Source organism: Falco cherrug, chromosome 11 (genome assembly GCF_023634085.1).
Source record: "Falco cherrug isolate bFalChe1 chromosome 11, bFalChe1.pri, whole genome shotgun sequence".
In the NCBI taxonomy this organism is placed as follows: domain Eukaryota; kingdom Metazoa; phylum Chordata; class Aves; order Falconiformes; family Falconidae; genus Falco; species Falco cherrug.
Window position 1 is genome coordinate 27,015,591 of NC_073707.1, and position 21,027 is coordinate 27,036,617.

The window sequence follows — 21,027 nt, forward strand, 5'->3', positions numbered from 1 at the left end:
TTCATGAACATGAGAGGGGAAGACATTTTTCAAAGATCCCAAACTCCCATTTTACACGATTTACAGGGAACAGAAGGTTCTCAAACTTTGAGGGTGGCCATTAGCATTTCACAATATTTTAGCATTTAGTATGTAGCCAGGTCATTTTTAATTACCAAAAGAAGTACTCTTCAGGCAGAAAGTATTCTAAAGATTTTGCTAGAAACGCTACGAAATCTTGTAATTACAGATGATAGTAGTGTTAGCTGATGTAATGACATCTGGGAAAAAAAAAAAGTGGTCAACATTCAAATTCCAGCAGAAAAATAGACTGACCTTACATAATGAAAATGACTAACCACATATTAAAACATTTTTAAAAAAGAGATAAAAACATCAGACACATGAAAGTGTGTAAAAGTGAGGAAAGGGGCAGCAGCATGTCCACCACTGACTCCTCTAACAGTAACAATGAGTCAAAGGACTGTTGTGGATGGCAGCGTTCTCCCTTTTTTCCTACTTTCCTCAGTTACTCATTTTCTTGTTCTATTAAAGAATCCTATTGATGAGAGCTTTAAGGTCAGACCTTGATGTGCACTAGAGCCAGTGTTCTACTCTAGGGTAGAAGAAAAATTCTTTCCTTTTCCATTTTTCTTTCTAGTTTTAATTTGACTTGATAGCTTGTTGCACTTTGACTTGCAGTGAGTGTTTCCTATGTGAAGAAGTCACATCCTAAAGTTAAAAGACTAAAAATCAAAGTTTTTATACACTGAACTTCACAGCCTGCCTGACCATGCAGGGACCATCTTGCCCTGGATGTAAAGAACAGATGCCTACAGAAAACCATCTCTGGAAGAGCTCTTCTAGGAATGCTTTATTCTAAAATTAATCAACCAGGGGCATCAGTGACTACAGAGAGAAGAAAGAAAAAGTTACGCATTGAACTAGCAAACCTGTTGTGTGGAATGGCTAAACGGAAAAATCTGTACATTCCACTAAAACTAGAATGCTGCAAAGATGTGAAGAAAGAAAAGCTCTTTATAAGTGCTTCATAGTTTCCTATTATTGCTCAAAAAAAGATTTAAAAAAGCAAAGATCAACCTTTATGTGGTAGAAGATTTTCAGATCCCACAATGAAAACGTTCCCTTCCTCCTAGTAAGATCTATTCCACAAAAATTAATTTTAGCAAAACCCGTAAAGATATCATTACTCTATGCACCAGCCTCTAAAATAATGACACCTCAACATCAGCTGTAACTCAGTGCTTTACACAGCACAATGAAGGCCAAGAATTTATAAATAACATTGATGCCTGTAAATGTTATTAAGCATAACAAGCTTTCTTTCACCTCTTCACATGTTGAAGGTAATACCTGAACCATACAAATTTTATTTTAAAAACTCTTGTGAGATACTACATTGTATACTGGTGACATCTTTTACCTGCTGTGTATGTGCAGCATTTTATTTGTGAGTGTTTTTTTGTAAAGCATATGTAATGTTGGCACTTACTTTCCTGAGAGTCTTTCAATCTTTTATTCTCCATTGTGCCAGGCGTCTCTGCAAGCATTTATATTGAAAACAAAGGCTTTGCGATTACAGGATTTTTGAAAAATTACTGGAGAAAGGAATCGATGACATTTTCAGGAGAAAATACTTCATTGTTCTGTGCACTGGAGAAGCTTCCAAATGCAAATATCGTTGAATTTAACCTCATAGTATCATGAAACAACAGAGTTATTAGCACATATACCCCAACGCACTTAGTTTTCTTTCTATGCAAAAATTCTGCAGGTCATTTCTGTTTGAATGGCCAGTTCTTCATGTGGAAAGAAAGCTCAGACAATGTCTTATTGAATAAAACAGGCTTGTTTCATGATTCATTACACCTCTTTTTGTTCTTATGTGTAAGCCAGCTCCTCTCAGTTCTATACCAAGGCTGAATGCACAATGGAAGTTGTGCAGAGCCATAAAAATGATGCTGCAAATTCTCATGCATACAGTAAAATGCTCAATAAAAATAAGAACATTTTGCAAAAGGTACTAATAGTCTCCATTTTAGAACTGATTTTTCATTCTGCATAAGCTCATTTTTCTTTGTACTTAAACAAAATGACAGATGTTCATAAAAATGATATTAAGGATTCCTTTTGGCACTTCTGTTCAGTGTTCTCATTTATTACTCTTCTGGTAATAGAGTATGCAATGTTATTCTTATGAAACCAGGATCATCAAAATTGCCAGGTGTCTGATGTGTGATCATTCCCTCTATATGCAAAGCAAAGTGTTTCCAAATGCATTAGTCTAGTGAATTCTATGCTTACGGCTCAATTCTTTGGAGTGTTGTGTACTTTGATTATATATACACCTTAACTCTATGAGTTTAATGTCAATAATGTTCAGCCTCCTGTAAGACTTGAGCCCTTGAAGAAAAAGAAATTCTAATTGTGATTCTTATAGTGAACAGGTTAGCGTTCTTGCGCAAACCTATAAAATCAGGTTCCAAACTATAAAATCCATTCACATTTTCAAGCTCTAAGAAACAGTCTTTTTGAACAGAAATGCTGGGCTGCAGATAAAGTTTGCAGTAAAGTCAGTGAAAATAAGAGCTGACTAAATATAAAGCTAGGCACTTAAATTAAGATGCCTGGAATTGCTGCTGCTTGTACAATCTTTTGCCTATGAATGATTTACACTGTTTGTCTTCCCTGCACATCCACATCTACCCTTCCTTCCTCAAAAAAAAAAAAAAAAAAAGAGCTCAGATCCATTCATTTCACAGAGTAGACCTCTATATGGATATATCAGGTTATGGTGTGAAAGATAGCAGTAAGTAGGATAGAAAAGTTGAGAAGCATGTGGTAAAGGAGGCAGTTGATAGCTGAAATCCACTATATATACACACCACATATGCACTGTACATATCCATGTAACAACTCCTTTATGAAGCTCGAAAGTAAATTTTCACGGTTGGTAGAAGAACAGGACAATCTGACAGGAGCTCTACAGACATTCAGCAGCAGCGAAAGAAAGAGGACTCTCTGGGGACTCCTTCCAGCCTCTGAAACACTGTTTGCTCTGCTAGGGAAACCCTCTTCGTACTTCCCCGCCCTTTCTGTCTTCTGCTGCATTCAATCTAGCCACTTCTTTTCATGTTTCCCTTGTCCCAGCCTCAATCTTTTCAGTTACACAGCCCACCTTCTTCCTCCCCATCCCCACACATCCTCATTTTGGTCACCTTGTGCAAGCAACCCCAGTGCTCCAGCACGCGCAGCCCCTAACCTCCATGTCTTGCCACCTCCATTTCAATTCTTCTTTCTCATCGGAGCTTCAGAGCATCTCTGGTTCCACCTTTCTGTTCTCTGGACATCTCATAACCCCCATTTCTACTGGCTCCAATTCAAAGAAAACCACTAACAATAAGATACTTCATAAGCTAATGTAGCCTTTAACTGTTCCTGAGTAAAAGATAATGCTATTTTAGTTGATCTGAGTCTCTATCTTTCTAAATATTTCAATTTGTAGTGTATTTCTAGATCGTATTTCTATTGTATATTTACAGTATTTTTATCTCTTTTCTTATAGAAAAAAATGCTTCTAATGACTTCAATGTCACTATAAGGATCACATTTATTGGCATATTTCTGGTTTTGGATAAACTGTTATTTTATTGCCTTAGCCGCAGGGCAGTTAAATGGTAATGGATTCACTAATCACTACTTTTAAAAAGGATAAATCTGTTTACCTCCCAAATAATAGAGAGATCCTGCCTCCAGCTACTTACTTCTGCTTCTTGCCTAGAAGTTTTCACCCCTTCACTAACCGAACAAGAATTTGTTAAAACAAAGGAGTTTTCAAGATGTATCACAGCATTGAGGAGTAGTGAGGAGGCTGGGGGTGGAGAGAGAAATCTCCTAAGGTGGATCAGAAAGAAACTCCATTAACAGCAAAACTAATTAAAAAATCCTAACCTTCCTACATTTATTTCTGCCATCTCCGTGAAGGTTTTCATCCCTTCGTTTATGCCACTTTAGAAATCAACTAATTATGTGACCATGGTCTGAGTGAGAAAGCATGAAATGAAGTATAGGAAGAAAAGCAGCATAATAAAAAATTTATAGTTAATTTTTAGAAGATTATTAGTATTGCAATAACTAACAAGCCTAATTCCAAGTAGCACAGCTTCTCCCTCCACCCTCCCCAGTGTAAGGTAATACAAAACTAGAACAAAAAAACCCCAGAACAAAACAAAACAAAAAACCCACCTAGAATTCCAGTAAGTATCTACTGGACTTGTGTGAAAAGTAAAACAAGAGAGACTCATACAAGGATTATAAAACAAACATTGCTGAAGAAAAGCTACCTTTCCATAGTGTAATATTTCAAATCCAGGCACCAAAATATGTGGGTGAAATATTTTTTTTTCACAGACAGAATTTTTAAGACTTTATGTAAGCAAACCAGCTTTTCTCCTCTGGTTTCAAATTTTGACAAAAAATCACTCCATGTTTCCATTTAATTTGGCCTGAGACAAAGGTCTGCTCCGGGTTTCATCACAAACGCGGTACAGAAGTTATAAAAGCAAATTCAAAAAGCATTTTACCATCAGAAGTATCAGGAAACCTGAATTATAGCCTACATATTTTTTCTGTCTATACTGTACATACAAAGACCTATCTTCGAGTAATCTCAAAGTACTCTCCCAAATCAGTACCTCAAAAATATTAAAACTAAAAAAATCCCCAACTACAGAAATGTTCAGACTGTAGTTAAGAAGAGAAATTAAATACCATTACTAGAGTACTTTGAAAAACTTAGGTGAAAAGAAAGCAGAAGTGATAAAAGTGTTATGTATCTGGATACCCTATATTAATCCTAAAAAAAAATTACTTGTGAATTATTTGAACAAGGTTCTGCAATTATCCTCTAACACATTCAAGGTTATGGCTGGACATGCTCTGTATTATTTTTTCACTACAAACCTTGCAAAGTCAGAGGCCCTGTAAATGAGCAGAACATTTGGATGGTTACAGGAAACCTGAGCAGTATGTGCAAAGCAAAATCAGTCATCCAAAGGCGGACCACTCATCTTTGCACTGATCGAAAAACCTCCGAGACCTAAAGGCAGGAAATATTTTTTTTTCTCTTGCTATTATTGGTATATCTCAGCTGCACAATGGAGATCCAGGTTTGCATACAGCTAAGTAAAGGATTTAATCTCAGGCCAAATCTCTATTTTATACATAATTCACCTTTTGCCACTACTGAAGTAATGGAAGACATGTTTCTTCACTCAAAAGGGATAAAATTAAGCAATTAAAAATGACTCCAACATTTCTTGCACTTTAGTCTCTGTATCATCCATCATCTGCCTCATTCATTTAATGACAAAGTATGTCCTTCCTTCATTGTTTATACATATTCTTCTTGCTACCACTTTTAAGCTAAGCAATATAGCTTTTTTCACTCCATGTCAGATGACGTTGTGTAATGAAACCCTAATTTCGGCAAGAGATGAGAATTTTCTTAGAAGATTGTAAGCTTATCAAGGGTAGCTGTTGCAGTGCTGCCCTTGCCTCTGTTTTATGACTGTTAATTATCATCAGTATAAGGGAAGAGAAGTACAGTAGAGTTCTCTTGCTTTGGGAGGGCTATCCCCCTACAATGACTTTAACAAAGTCACTTCAAGCTTGAAGGACAAATATAGCACATAACAGACATGGGGAAATATTAGAAATTGTTCTCCACTTTATGGCTTATCTCCCTGATGATAAGTGTAAACTGAAAAATCAGAGGTTAAAATACAAGCCCTCCCCCTTTGGACCAAAACCTGCTTAAGACCAAAATAACCCATTTGATTTTTATCATTCCATATGAAAGAGCTTCCTTTCTTTCCACAAATTTATACTCCTCTCGTTCTTTTACTAGTCACAAGGTAGATTTCAGTGTCAATCTCTCAGTTTTACAAGCTGATCGATGCCAAACTCTGTGCCAACTGCTACCCGAAGAGTTACAGTTTACTCCTTCTCAGTAGCGAAGTGTGAATTTAAGGGCTGCGGTACTGTGTCAGCAGTGGTGCAGAAGTCTTCCAAGCTTTCCAAAGCACACACAGTGGGAAGAATAAAAGATGGTGTCCAGGATGAGGAACAAGAAAAGGTGTGGAAATAACTCTGTATACCCTGGGTGGGATGGAGGTTGTACTGTATGGCTCTAAATCTTTTTGTGGCTGGATTCATGCCTCTCCACATCAAAACCAATTATTTTGTGGATACGGTCACCTTGCTGCATTTTGACAACTTCTTAGACTTCATTTATATTTCTACATTTTGCTTCCAAACATCAGCTTCACCTCCCAGCAAGTACCATATTTCAGATACTTTTGGGAGTGGTTTGGTTCTTCCTCCCTGTTTCTGAGGGAGGAAGAAGGATGTAGCAATTAATTACCTTGCAAACACACAATCAGCTCTGGTCATCTATCATTTGTGTAGTGTCTCTACTGTATTACGTGTAACGTAAGTCAGCAGGCACATGGGTCTGTCATCCCTCTCCGCAACACTCCCCTACAGCAAGATGCCTGTGGGAGAAGATACACATAAAGCAGACTTTTTAGCTTTTTTACTCATGAGCTACGCGATTCTTATGCATTATGGCCCTCACAATGAACAGAACTGGGAGAGGGAGAGTGGAGTTCAGCAGCGGTTACACTCTGCAGAAAGTTCGTAGCCCACAGCATTTGCACATAAATAACAGGCCATAATGGTTGAAGGCAAACTGTGTCTGTTTGGGGATTTCAGAGTAAATTGCATCCTGGGACAGGGCTCTGACAAGCACTCGTTGCACTCGGGACTCGAGGACAAAAATCTCAGGACCTTGGGCACTGGAGAAGGTCACCCAGCCTGCAGCCTGAACTCTGAAGCATTTTCATTCTCCTGCACATTATGAGCAGCCCTTGCTATAAGAGGGGTACATGCTGGTACGTTGACCTTCATTCTTTTATTTTCCAAGCTATGTAGCACATTATTAGAGGAAAGCTAATGCAATTGGCATCAAAGAACTTACATGCTGTCTGATGGGCTGGCAAGCTGCCAAGCCTCTAATCCACCATGTGACTGACAGGACTTTAGTCCCCAGGAGAAAGTGATTTTTAACACAGTTTTCTATTTCTCTGAAGTTATCAGCAGTTTCATTCAGATCATAAAGATCAAATGCCTTCAAGGTAAGTGATTATTTAAGGAATTATTTTCAATGAGAGCCTTTGGTCCTAGTGTTCATTCTGATAGTAGTTAGAAGGAAAAAATATACTTTGGTTCTCTGATGTTGAGATTTTTTTGCCCTAACTAGAGCCAGATGAGGCTTATGCTACACACACACACACTAAAAAAATAAAACAATTCAGGTTTTTTATATATTAAAAAAAAAAGAAAGAAAAATGATAAAGAAAAAAGAAAAAATTTAAAAAAAGGAAAAAAGAAAAAGTTAACAGCTAATATGGTATTCATGCCAGGGGACACCTAAGCAGATGAAGACAAATAAATATTAAAAACATCTTATATCCTTACACTGCAGTTTAAAATACCAGTGATGTGTTACGGCTGCATCCATGGTGTTTGCCCAGATTCAGCAAAGCACTGCAGCATGTACTAACTTTCCTCATAAAAAGTGTCCTGAAGTAATAAAATTAAATCACCTCAATGGCTTGTAATAGGACTTTAACTTGGCTAAAGCTTTGAGGTAAATCTGCCTAGATCTTCACCTTACAGTGAGTTCACACAAAAGACAGACACTTAATATTAAAAAGGCAAAATATCATTAGAATAAGAACCAGAATAATTAAATCTTTAGGAGAGAGAAAATTCAAAGGGATTAGATAAGACTGAAAACACATCAAAAGCATGTTTTGAGGAAAGAATTCCCCCTTGCTCCTCTTCCCTTCCTGGCTGTTCTTCCCCAAGCCTGGTGTAGCTTTTGGGATTGTGGCAATCACTACTTGGCCTCTGAGCTCCCGATGAAATTTCCTTCCGTCACCCAGAGGCCGGTGGGGGTGTGTCTTCCCAGTCCTGCTCAGCATCTCTCTTTTCCCTGTGCTGTCGGCTCTCCCCTCGCTCACACTCTTCACTCACAGCCCTCCTGGGTGCTGTCAGGGCATCCCCTGCCTTCCTCCTGCCTCACCCTGTCGCAGAGGAGCGTATCACACAGACTGAACAAATAAGCAAGACAAGCTGCCAGAGGACTAAATCCAGGAATCCTCATACCCTTTGGTGGCCAAAATTTCTCAGCGAAGCACACACAGTGCCTCCATAAATCTTGATCCAGGACCTGTAAGGAGTGATGCTCTTGTTTAAATCTATGCCCCTCAGAAGTCCCATCGATTTCAAGAGGATGACTTAGGCATGTGAAGTAAAGCACATACATTTTGCACGCTGTAGGTTTAGCTTTCATAGGATGTGATAAAGCAGATTTACAGCATTGCTTTTTCACCTGGGTTTTTACCCCATTTGTCCTGCTGGGTAGAAAAATGACCAAAGCTAGCCAGTAACTATGGTGAGTGTTTGAACAGGCTTGCGCTGCACAGGAATGTGAACAAGGTAAGAACTGTTTGCAGTTCTTATATTTACAGAGTTTATTCTCCTTTCCTTTCTTTTCAGTGTCCCAACCAGGGGGCTGGTTTCCTAACCAAGACAATCATTGTCTTAGATCAAGCATTGAAGAAATGTCTAATGGATGACAAACCCTGCCAAAATACCTTACAACTTAAACATGAGATGCAAATAAATACAGATATGCACCCTCTGCTCCCAGTTACACAAAAAAAACCCCACACAAACCCAACCCAAAATCCAGTCAGAATCTTGTATTTCCATGGAGTTGGTTTTGCTCATTTTTACTACACAGAAGGGAATAAATAATTGGGCAAAAATCTGGTTAAAATTCTCTAAGTAATGTTCATTTATCTACATTGCAGTTGTCTTTTCTTTTAATTTACTAGTTAAGCTCTTTAATATATGCTTTACAAAGTCTGAAATCCAGTGCAAGAGAATCAATTTTGGTATGAGAGATTCAGCCAAGGCATTTGTTAGGGTTGGGTTTTTGTGGAGTGATTAAATACTTAGTGTAATCTGCCATCAAATTATTTTTGGAGTTTAACACGATTTCTAATTCTGCTATGCACTTTGAAGCATACAAAAGATGTTATACAAATCGATATATGATCAAATTGATTTTATTCATGCTTTAAATATTAGGGGTAAGTTGGGGGACGGAATAAAGGTGGACTGATATCTACCTTTTCATGACAGAAATCAGCACAGCTTCAAAAAATGATTGGAAATAAATAAAAGCTAGCCTCAGGTGCACATTTTATATTCCCAGAGATGGTTTTGAAACATAATAAACTATTGGAAACAGAGGCTTCGCATCCAGCAAATTAAGTCAAAAAGCCCTCCAAGGCCAATACCACTTATGCTCTGCGCATTACTGCCAAAGATAAGGCATTCATTAAAGCTACATACTAAAGATAACACAAACATGTGCAATATCAAAAGAAGCTGGGTCTTTGGGAAAGAAGCAAAATAGTCTATTTCCATTTCTTTGGCATACATGGTAAACCGCTTTTAGATATTGTTTTTACAACCTATACAAATCTATATACTCCATTTAAAATGTATAGACTGCATAAATACACTCAAAAGACTGGAGAGAATGTACTATCTGAACTCAAATCCAAGGTCAGATAACCTCAGCTGAATGCAGCTGGAAAAATTCCAGTCCCTGTGAATGAAATGCTAATAAATTGCATTGCAGAATGCACTATGTAAAGAGAACGTTAACTTCTTTCTTCCTTTAAACGCAAATTGGATCCATTTTACACAAAATATATTCACTGAAGATTTAGCTCCATTATGCTGCATCATGTCTAATATTCCATAAAGTATATTCTAAGAAGAACAATTTGTTTTCTAATATGCCTAATGGAATGTGATTTATGATGCTAAACACAAATTGGTCATCAGGCTCAAGATGCCTCTCTCTGCAAACAGTGAGAACTTGTTTTAAAAAGATTTTTATTTGAACTGAAGGAAAAATTAGCTGAGTAAGTCCTCTTTGAGAAGTGCATAAAATCATGTATCCAGATGGCAGTGAACTTGACATTAAATGAATTTAAAATTTAAGGAGAAAGTAACCGTTTTATATGTCTAATAATTTATAAAGAAAAGGACATGGGTTTAAATTTTCCTTTTTGTGACAAACTGTAATTGTTCCTTTGACACAGTCTAGTTTAAATTTATAGTTGCAATGAATGCAGCATCAGAAAAATAGACCTGAAGAGCTCAGTTAAGTATTTATAGAGCTACTAGAATTATGTATATTCTGCTTTAAAATTTTGGAGTATGTTCACTTTAAATTGTAACTTTATAACCTTTTCCAACTAGTGAGTAAGGTCTTAAGTTGTCACTCATTGCCTGATCTTTTTTATTACTTCATTTCTTTCAAGCAGTGGAAATGCTTGGTGTTCTTTACAACCAAAACGGACTTGTGTTTATCAGAAGTTCTGAGATCTAATTCGAAAAGCAGGACTTTTAAAATATGTCAGTTGAACCTAATGATCTAGGATTTTTGGGGAAAAAAATACAAGCACAAAGAAACATATTCCCAGGTATAAGGAAGAACAGATGTGGAACCCAAAACCTATGGACACCATCTGAAATGCAGCAAAGAAAGTGGAAAGACTTTTGCTGTTTAACAGGCCTTTGGTTTAGACTGTATCATACTTTCACATGGTGCTGGTTAGCATTAGCAATGGCTTACCTAGGACTTAAAAGGAGAGCCACCATAAAATCTAAAGTAAAAAACAATTCTAAAATGACCAGTACTTGAAATGAAAAGCTTCCTATTTCATATTTATTCTGACTTGTAAAATTATAGAATGATCACTTAAAGCTGTACTGTGTTTACAATACTTTTTAAACAAAAATTTCACAGAATTTAAAAACCACATGCCTTCTAGATTACAAAATTCTTTTCTAAGAAGTAAGACAAAATCAAAAGTATCTTACTGAGGATTGTCAAAGAAATTCTGGTTGATAAAAGCCAAAATTATTTTAAAACTATTTAAGAAGCAAAAGTTAGAATGTCTTCAATATTATCTTAATTCTTCTTATATTGAAGGTGTAACCTAAATAAAGACCATTACCTACTTTATCAGTGCAATGAAAAGTCCACTTTTCTGCATTCCTATTAATACAGTCACTCTGCCACAGCAGCACTGAATTCTGAACAGCATACATTGAAAATGGAATGTTAAGAAATATCACTGAAATGCCGGTATGTCAAAAGAATGAGTTTTAAAGCTGCATTTCCAGTAGCTTACAATGATATATGCATTTCAATGGATCAGGTTTCAGCCAGACTGTCAAAAATCAGTATTCTATTTGAAATAGATGTATTTTGCCGATATCAACAAGAACGCATCGGGGAGTCTTCTCTCCCTCCCGAAGTTCTTAAGTGCCAAACGAAGATAAGCAAAGGAACCAAAGCTGCGCTCCTGGTATAAATAAGAGGTAGCTGCTGCCAGGCTATCGGTGCTGCTGTCAGTGTGCGCCTCTGGCTTCTGTATTAACTCTATCCATTATTTTAAAAAATACCCTGAGTCTTGCCACCTCTAGGGAAAGCTAATCTGTTTAGTTCTTAGAATGTGTGTCTGTTTATATCACATAAATACATTGTAATAACTTCAATGTGATAATTTCAGGAGACTATTGTGCTTGGGTAAGGCCCTTCCTTTATTTTGTATTTCTGCACATTTAGACTGAAGAATATGTAACTGTGTGTTAGCCCTATTCTTTCTATGGGGTAGTCAGACTTGCTACTGTACTGTTCAACATTTTGATTAAAAGTTGTTAATTTTTTTACACCTTCAGAGACCATAGACTCAGCTCTCTTACCAAGCTGAGTTGATGCCTTGTCCAAAGAATTTGAGCCTGCAGTGGCATCAGATGCAGACTGATAACGAATATTGATATTGTAATAAAAAATACAAACCTTCACTATGCCAAATTCTAATTTTTTGTTTCAAATAACATGGCAACAATGCATTGACCAGTCCCTGTCAAGGGAGAACACAAGTAAGCAGCGTCCAAACTACATTACAAAACTCTGCAGTAAGACCTGAACTTAAACTTTTGCTACTTGAAGACTTAATGAGATGCTGACCGGTGCCAAAGAGTGTCTCAGAGCATTCGAATCCCAGCGCGTCCAGCCCCCTCAGTGAGACATTCACGATGCACCAGAAAATGTCAAAACACTTTCAGATGCAGACACTTGCTCTGTATCCTCCTACGAGTCAATTAGTTCATCATCATGACAACTTGTGAGCTTTTAATGCCCTACAAACATCTTCCAAATATTAAATCAAGGTCACTGTACTTTTATCCATTTTTATTCTAAACTGCAGCAGATATGAAGCAGGTTGTACAAGGCACTTAAACCACTCTGTCACTTGTCATTTATTTAATCTACTAACTGAAAGAAACTAAGGAATAGTGCAAGAAATATATATCTGAATTATCAGATGATTTTCTTCATATATAATAAGCACTTATGTAATATATTTTAAAGCATAATCACCACAATCAGCAATAAAATCCTTACAAAAAAAAGAAATGTGATCAAACTAAAAGATATCTTCTTGTGAAGAAAATATGAAGATATTTCAACTACTCCCTCTCTGAACCTGTACTGAGTCCAGACTAAAGGGAGCTATAGTCTTAATTTTGATTTCTTTGTAGTAAGCCTGATATAACCCATGCAGTAATGGAAATAAATGAAAAAAATAAGTATGATCAAAGCAAAAGGAATTTTGAGATGAAATGAAGAGCAACCAATGGATCTTTAAATGGCAGTAAAGTAAATAAGGTATAGTAAACAGCAGAAATGAATTTAATAACTTCCGATTAAGCTGAATCCACAATGAAGGGAAGTCAAGCAAATGAACATTCAGTTACAAAGAATACATACATATGCTTGAAAGAAACAGCTGGCTCATATGTATAGCTCTACCACTTACAAAATGCTTCCTATACTTCTTTAGATACATAGAATTATTTAAATACATATTATAATATATATTATAGAATAGGCATACTAACAGAAATCTAGAATAGGGTAGAATAAATTGTCTTTCATTTTAACAGGCTAACAAATACAATAGCCAAAACAAAGCTACTTTATATTTATTTTTTTATATATATATATATATATTTATATATTTATATTTATATATATATATATAAACCAGAAAGTTTGCCTGGTTCTACACATCTAATGGAAACATCTTCTCACAGATATACAAGAGTGCAATAAACAGTGTTGCCTTGCCGCTGAGTCTGCTTAGAAATTTAGATTATGACTTATAAGCATTCGTTCAACATAAACCCGTTTTCCTTGACTGAAGAAGTTTTGTAGTGTTTGCAAATTCTCTCACAGATTACTGCAAAAATCTAAAGTAAATTCACTCTCATGGATGTTTATGTCGAACTTGTTCTTGATTTGTCATTTGGAGCACTCAGCAGCTAATAGGACTTAATCAAAATGGCAGGCAAAAAGTATTAAGAACCCAAACTATATGTTTTCAATTTCAAATTGCAATTAACTGTGTATAATATCTACTGACTTCTGCCTCTAAGAAACAGAGCACGCATCAGACTGGCTCCGGTTTGCTACGGTGAACGGTAGGTATGGAGCAAAGAGGGTCTGCAAAGTAAAGGAATTTCTTCCCCCATAAACCTGCCTGCTGAAATGAGTCAAAGCAACACACGGCAGTCTCTGAACACAAGTGTGATCATCCAGTAGTGCTTGGTTTAAACGCTGGGAGAAGAAAGGCACAGAAGTAAAATGTTGCAGAAGTAAAATGTTCACCCACAAGAAATCTTGAACCTAAACGCCTTCACTTGGTCAGCCCCACTGATTAGGAAAGAGATAACAAAAATAGTAATACCACACATTTGTGTGTGTGTGAGCCATCTGAACCCTGGAGAGTTTCAGGTTTAATCCAAATCTGTAATTTCATGCAGCACTGAACTCCAGTGAAAGTGGGCTCGTTTTTAATGTTCCCAGTGTCAGAAGCATTAAATTCACTATCAGGTTTGGGTGAGATACACGCATGTTGATTGAATTAGGCAGATAAGTTACCTCCTGGTGGCAGGAAGGAAAAGGAGAAGAATGAGAGCTACCTTGTACCACTGAACAGGTGGCACGTACCCTGCTACACCATGCTACTAGCAAGCCGGGAGGGTCATGGTGGATATGAGTAGTTAATAGTGAAAGAATGCAGGTCTGATGTAGAGTAATTCTAAACAAGACATATACTCATAGGAGCAGAAACTTTCATTTAGAAAGCTCAGCACTTGCCAATGCATCCACAGTTTTGGTGAAAACAACTCCAAACCAACTTGAACAGTAATGTGCATGTCAGATTTATGATCATACCAGGCTCAGCCTTATTTTATAGCTACCATATGAGATTTTATTTCTGGAAAGAAGCTGCATTGATAAAGAGGTTTAATTGTCTGTCAGCATGCCTTATGCTGCAGTTACTTCATTTACTTCAAGCCTGAATCTCATTACTACTACAGCTCTCCGGGTTCCCCTCCATCTCAAGGTGGGTGCTTAATTAGAGCAGCCCTGGTAATGCCAGCAAATACTGAAGACTTTTGCTTTTTTCTCCCCCTGTCATCCTGACAAATCTAATAGACTATTGATTTTCCATCCTCAAAGAGATCAGGCTCTACTTTTACCATTCAATCATGTTATTAGCTATCCATTAACTCCAATTCCCTGGCCTGACAGCTTGTGGACACCTCCAAGGCTGTTCAATCAGCCAGTCAACACCCAGACAACAACACAATTACAAACCTCTTCTAGACTATGGCCCATGTCTTAACCTTCTGCTTCCTCTTGCTTCCTGAGAAGTTTCCGTGACTGTTTTTTTTTCATTATTTCTTATTTGTCAACTTAATAATACTATCACTTATTTAATTACTATGCTTGAAAGAAAATCTATTTCTGATTGACAGGATGATTGTGATATCCCTGGCAAAAATCATCATTTTTTAAGTGAAGCTATTTCTCTGTCTCTGCTGCACCTGGAAAATGGCTTGAAACTAAAGCAAGCACTATAAACATTTGGTATTTGTCAGAGGAAAAAAAAATAGTCAAATCTCAGAGTTATTCATTAACTTCAGCTGTGCAATTCTATCCTGCCATTTCAAAAATCGCAGTCACGAATGATTAATCCACTAAAGAGATTGCTCAGTATTTGCTGAAAAGAAAAGAAGGGTGATAATTCTATGGTCTCCCCTTGCTTATTAGCCAGTCCTTTTTATGAAACTACAAGGAATTGTCCAGAATTTTCTGACAACTGCTTTGCCCTCCAATATTTTGGCATTCATATGTACTTTTAGCTAAATTAATTCTACATTATTAATATACCTGTTCTTTACATACATTAGAGCCCCAAGCTTTTTCTTTTTTTTTTTTTTTTCTAGCTGCTGACAATCACCAGTGCTTATCAGCCCACGGTATTTCCCTATGCAAAATGAACTGGAAGTATTTCACTCAGAGTTTTAATAGCTTGTAACAACTGTGGCATGAATGACCTCAGTTTGTTAAGCACAACCGTGAAGTTTGGCATGAATACAAAGAAAACATTTGTAGTTTATGGGAATATCCTTATATATAAGAAGTGCATCTGGAAAAGTAACTGCTCAAGATAATCTGAGCTATGGGAATGGAGCTTAAATTTTTTTTTTGTTTTTTGTTAAGACCAATAGATTCACAAAACCAATGAGCTTTCCATAGCTTTACCTCTAATCATAATGGAATAAGACTCATGTGATATTCTTAAAAGCTTTTTGTTTGTGAGATTTTTATGAGAAATGGGGCATTCACTTAAATTCTGCCTGCCACACTACATTTGACTCAAATATTTGACAGCTAAAAGTCTAACAAGTACCTAATTCTTTATAATTTCACCTGTGTAATGCCAGCTTTCATTACCTGATGATTACACTGCATGGGCATTCTCACTGCATGTACTAGGGGATGCAGTCAAGCAACAGCAATCAGTTAAGAAAATGTACATAATACATGTGGAAATGTTTTGCCTCTTTGGTGAGGGGATGTACAAGTGTTTCAATGTGAATTATCATTTAGTTTTAATGAACAAAAGACTGGTTTTACATACTTCATTTTGAGTACAGTTGGGGTTTTTTGCATTTGTTTGTGTGTTTGTGTTTTTTTTATTTAATGTTCCATTTTAAACAATAGGTACTCTTTCATTTACTACTGGTAATATTGTTGATAAGAAATCTGAAAAGTTTTTATAGGGCATATTCACTTAACTAGTTCTGTAAACAGATTTTCTGTTCCATCCCAGAGATAAGGGATGTAACTAATGCCACTGGTTATATTAACTTTATGCATCCTACAATCAAATACTTCCAATCTGGTTAAATTAATATACCTCAAAGGACAGAGTTCATGTCCTCTATTATTTTCTCCCTAGGATTCTTCAAAAAAGAGCTCTTAACCTAGCAAAGCACATTTCTGTACTGTGATGCAGAAAAATATGAACTGGGAAGAATGATACTGTCACAACAAACCAATTTGTATTCTAATAAGTTGATTTTATCAAGGCATACAATAGCAATTTACACAATACTTGTACCCTATGGTAAATATTTGACCAACTGCAAAATTACTGTCATCCCTAAATTGCACAGCAGATCCATTGAGATATTAATAGTAGTTTAGCAGCTCCCTTAAACACCCCTCAGAGTAGACTGAATTTAAGATAATCATGTGGTAGCACTACATACAGTTGGCAAAACTCAAAGACTATATGCAAAATGATGGAAATTAAACGTATTTACCCTCACTTTTTGACAAATTTTTCACACCTCACAGCCTAGCTGAGGGTAAACTGAGGCTATTTAATTTTTGTAACATCTTCATCTACTCACATTCGCACAGACCTCAAAGGACCAGGTGTAAGTAGGTCTGCAGATAACATACACTAAACTAAAAACCAGTTTTCAAATATTACTGATTTGATGTCCAATCCAGGACTCTATCCTCATTCATGGATGTTACAGAAGGCCAGAATTTGTGTTAAGATTTTCCTCTCCATAGTGCAACTAGGCAGGAAATGGGTACGATGTGCACCTTCAATGACACCTTGCCTGTTTGCTCCTGAGTTTAGCCTCTAACACATTGCTGTAATGTCCTTAGCAAATTATACAAAGTTTGACTGTATAATACATTGAAAATATAAAATATATGCTAGTGTAATCTCTCCAGAATACTAACACAAAGTCTGTATTTTATTTTCTGTATAGATTCTTCTTTGTTCAAGAGAGAGTTATAATTTGTAGGACTTAAAACTTCCTAGGGAGTGACTGATGTTAAGCATTTTCCGACCAGGCATCTCTAACAACTCCTTCCACAGCTGTAGGCTGAGCCTCTGGCCTGAACGTCTCATGTAACTTTTGGGGTGCGTCTCCACAGAAGGCTAAGCTTAGCCAAGCCAGCAGGCTCCGTAACGGCTGATTATTCCCTTTAGTGCAGCAAATTCACTCAGTTTGCCAATTTTGACTCTGTTGCATGAAGGACATAGCCAGTTAGATAGCCGTCAAGAAGTGATACCCTGCTTCTGGTGAAGAGCTGCAGAAGAATTATGGCTGAGTTAATGATGTGGTCTTAGAAAGAAATTTAATTAAAATCTTAGTGGTCAGACATGGAAGCAGGACAAAAGTAATGTTGCATACAGAAATTAACTTCAACCAGAAAGCAGGCTGAATATCAACCTGTTTGGTCTGTTGTACCACTCCAAAACCAGCTTTGATTTTAGCAACCAGTAGGCTTTCTGCCAGCACCAGACCTTCTCTCACAAGCATGGGATAATTTTCCTTCTCCCTCTCTCTCTCTCTCTCTCCTTTTTAGCAGTTTCCTCCTTACTGATTTCCATTTTGATCTTTAGATGCTTTTTGACATTCCTTCTCTGGCATCATCTGAATCATTCCTGCAGGGCTAACCTGGGAACCTGAAGTGGTCACCGTAGCTTGGTACAATCAAACTAATCATAGCTGTTTGTTAAACACCGTGGGGGCTGATTGTACTTGAGGCACTTCTAATTGAATGTCTCAAACAAGAACCAGTTTAGGACTTTACATTTTCTTTGTTTGCAATGGTGCATCAGCTCAAGGATTCAAGCAAAGAAAGACCAAGGACTGCATGACAACAAAGGAGCAATATGGAGAAAGCCTTGGCTTGCTTTCTGACTAAAACCTACAATATTTAAGTATATAAACAGAAAATAAAGGAAAAGATGCCATTAATTCTGGTATAATTAATGCCTTTTTTTCATCATTAAATTCTGACTTGGATGGCTGAATATAAAGAGCCCAGAAAGGTACATCTTTTTTTCTAGGAAAGCTATCTTGGGACTAGAGAAAGGCTGTGTTGACCAGCCAGAGAAAATTTGATTATCAGATCTCTGTCTAACCTTTCCTTAGTAACCTTGTAACCTGTAGATCCACTGACATTACCTTTGCTCAGTCTTCAGTCGGGACAGAGGATGGTGACACCAATGCACTGTTTTATCTGAGACTAACTAAACAGGACCGTATAAACACAATTTTATTGAAACTGCTATGTTGACCTACTTGTACAGGAACAGATTTTGTAAGAAAGATGTAATTTCAAATAGTGGTGATATTAGCTTGCCAACAAATCTACTCAATATGCAACTCATTCAAATAATTTAAAAAGTCACTGTTCTTTGATTTATATAAAAATAGTCTTTATGTCCATTTATACAGGCTTTAGTATACATTTGTAATCAGCCTTCAGTCTGATTCAGTAATCTTTATGCAGAATCAGTAAGTAGGCACAAAGTCAACAGCACTACAGGGGTGCTTGAAGACTATTGAAATGACCTAAAGTTCAAAAAAACCCCCGCCATAAACCTGAGCCCAGAGAGAAGTCTTCACTGAAAGAGGCAGATATGCAATTAAAGTTACACTCTCATTCAGAGACTGAAAAATGAAAAGGAGGGACTGTTCTAAATAATACATTCTATTTCTAAAAACTTTGCACACAGTCCTTTTTCATTTTCTGACCTTACCATAGGGGAAATTTTTGTATCTCTTTTAATAAAAATTAAATATCTCATTTGCAGCCTTCCAATCTGTTTTGTCTGGAAGCTTTTTCATCTATTCCCTGTAGGTGGAACTCCTTCTTTAGACATTTAATTAGATGGTGTTGCCTTGACCACTGTAGCTTAGATTTAGTTTAGTATTCTAACACAGTAATGGCCGCTTGTGCCTTTGTGCTCTGATACTGACCCTAGAAATTTGTCTCAAAATTTGTTACAGTGTTTTAAAGCGTTGGTTTTTTTTTTTTCACCTTGTTCCATTTCACTAGTTTTTTTCCCTAAGAAGGCAAATATCACTCTTTGATGAACCTTGATTTTATTGTCTTAGAATTCACCACTCTTTTTGAACGACACTGAAAAAAAGCGAGTTCACTTCTACCTTCTGCAATGTGCTTTTTCACAGATCTCAGTACGCATTTCTGAATTAGCATTGCTACAGGTTACAACCACAACTTGTTGATGTGATTTATCTACTGAAATATTTTATGCATTTTTGATACTACCAATGATAAGATTTTAATGAATAGTTTACAGGCAATGTCTCAAAGACCAGTGCATATTTTCACCCTTCTGTGAATGCGTTCAGAGCCAAAATAACAAACAAATCAAAACCCCAGCAACAAGTACATAGACAATATCTCCCAATAGAAGATATCTTCTGATATCTGGTTTACTTCAGGGTGGAAACTTGGGATCACATTTAAATGTTGATCCCTAACTTAGGGCACTGTTACTTCTTACTGCACTTTGGTTTAAATTTTCATTTGTATGCAAATAAGGGTCTGATTTATGGCACTAGTAAAGATATTTCTCAATGACTCCTATTTTTCAAAATTGCTTTCAGGGTATGTAAAATTAGATAAGCAACAATTTTCTCTGAGCCTGCATGCTGGCAAAATCCAGTGGAGTATTAAAACATTACCCAGCTTTTTGCTAAAAAAAAATAAATAATATCATTTTTATATAAAAATATTGTTTTTAAAAGAGCTTATTTCTTTTAAAATATGAAAAAATAGATCCATACTTTAAAAAGCACGATATCTTTGATTATCTGGTTCTCTGGTATAATAGAAGCTGCCCAGGCTCTCCATTCACACTTTGCTCCCAAGAGACTAAGGGATTTGCAGTAATACTTGAAACTCACACCTGAATTTTACTGCTGTTCAGTCATCGGTAACAAAGCTACACCTACAAACTAAAGGAATTAAATGAAAACATTAAGTAGGAATAACGGTGCATCGTTCTTCATCAAAAATTACATTTCAAAACTATTTTTTCAACGTAACCAAACCAAAGGTGGTTTTATACAATTTTCTTCATGTTAAAACAACCATGACAACCTAATAAAGGATACGTCTACTGAAGAAACTATAGAGTTAATGTTTATCCATTTTTCATAACACCTTCTGTACCTTTATAAATTACTTGAAAAACATGCTAACAATCAATGTCTCAATGTTTTTTTACAATATTTTAGTTTATATTGTACCCATTACCTATCTATCACAATTAAGCTTCTGGCTGATTACTCATTAAATCCAAAGGAAAGGGAAAGGGTAAGGGGTAAGGAACAGTAGGGAGGGCAGCATAAGAGAATTTTCTAGGAATTTTCTTATATTTGCCTTCCATACTGGAAGGCGCTGGAAGGGGTCGCAGGTCTGCTGGTCTGACATACTCACTGAATTAGAAATTAAAATAATCTTTTCATGCACATACATGGTATGATTCACAGAACCCTATTTTATCTGTCACATTATCTCCAGATGAAGAAATGCTGTCATTAGTTAGATGACTGCATTTCAGATGAAATGAGTGGGCAATCGCTAATTGCAGCTCA

The 21,027-nt window shown here is 36.5% G+C and overlaps 1 protein-coding gene across 3 annotated transcripts in view; it reads right to left on the bottom strand.

The window, feature by feature from the left end:
* NLGN1 (neuroligin 1) overlaps nt 1-21,027 on the bottom strand; it is a 328,188-nt gene that overhangs the window by 59,396 nt on the left and 247,765 nt on the right. The gene's annotated exons all lie outside the window — the stretch shown is intronic.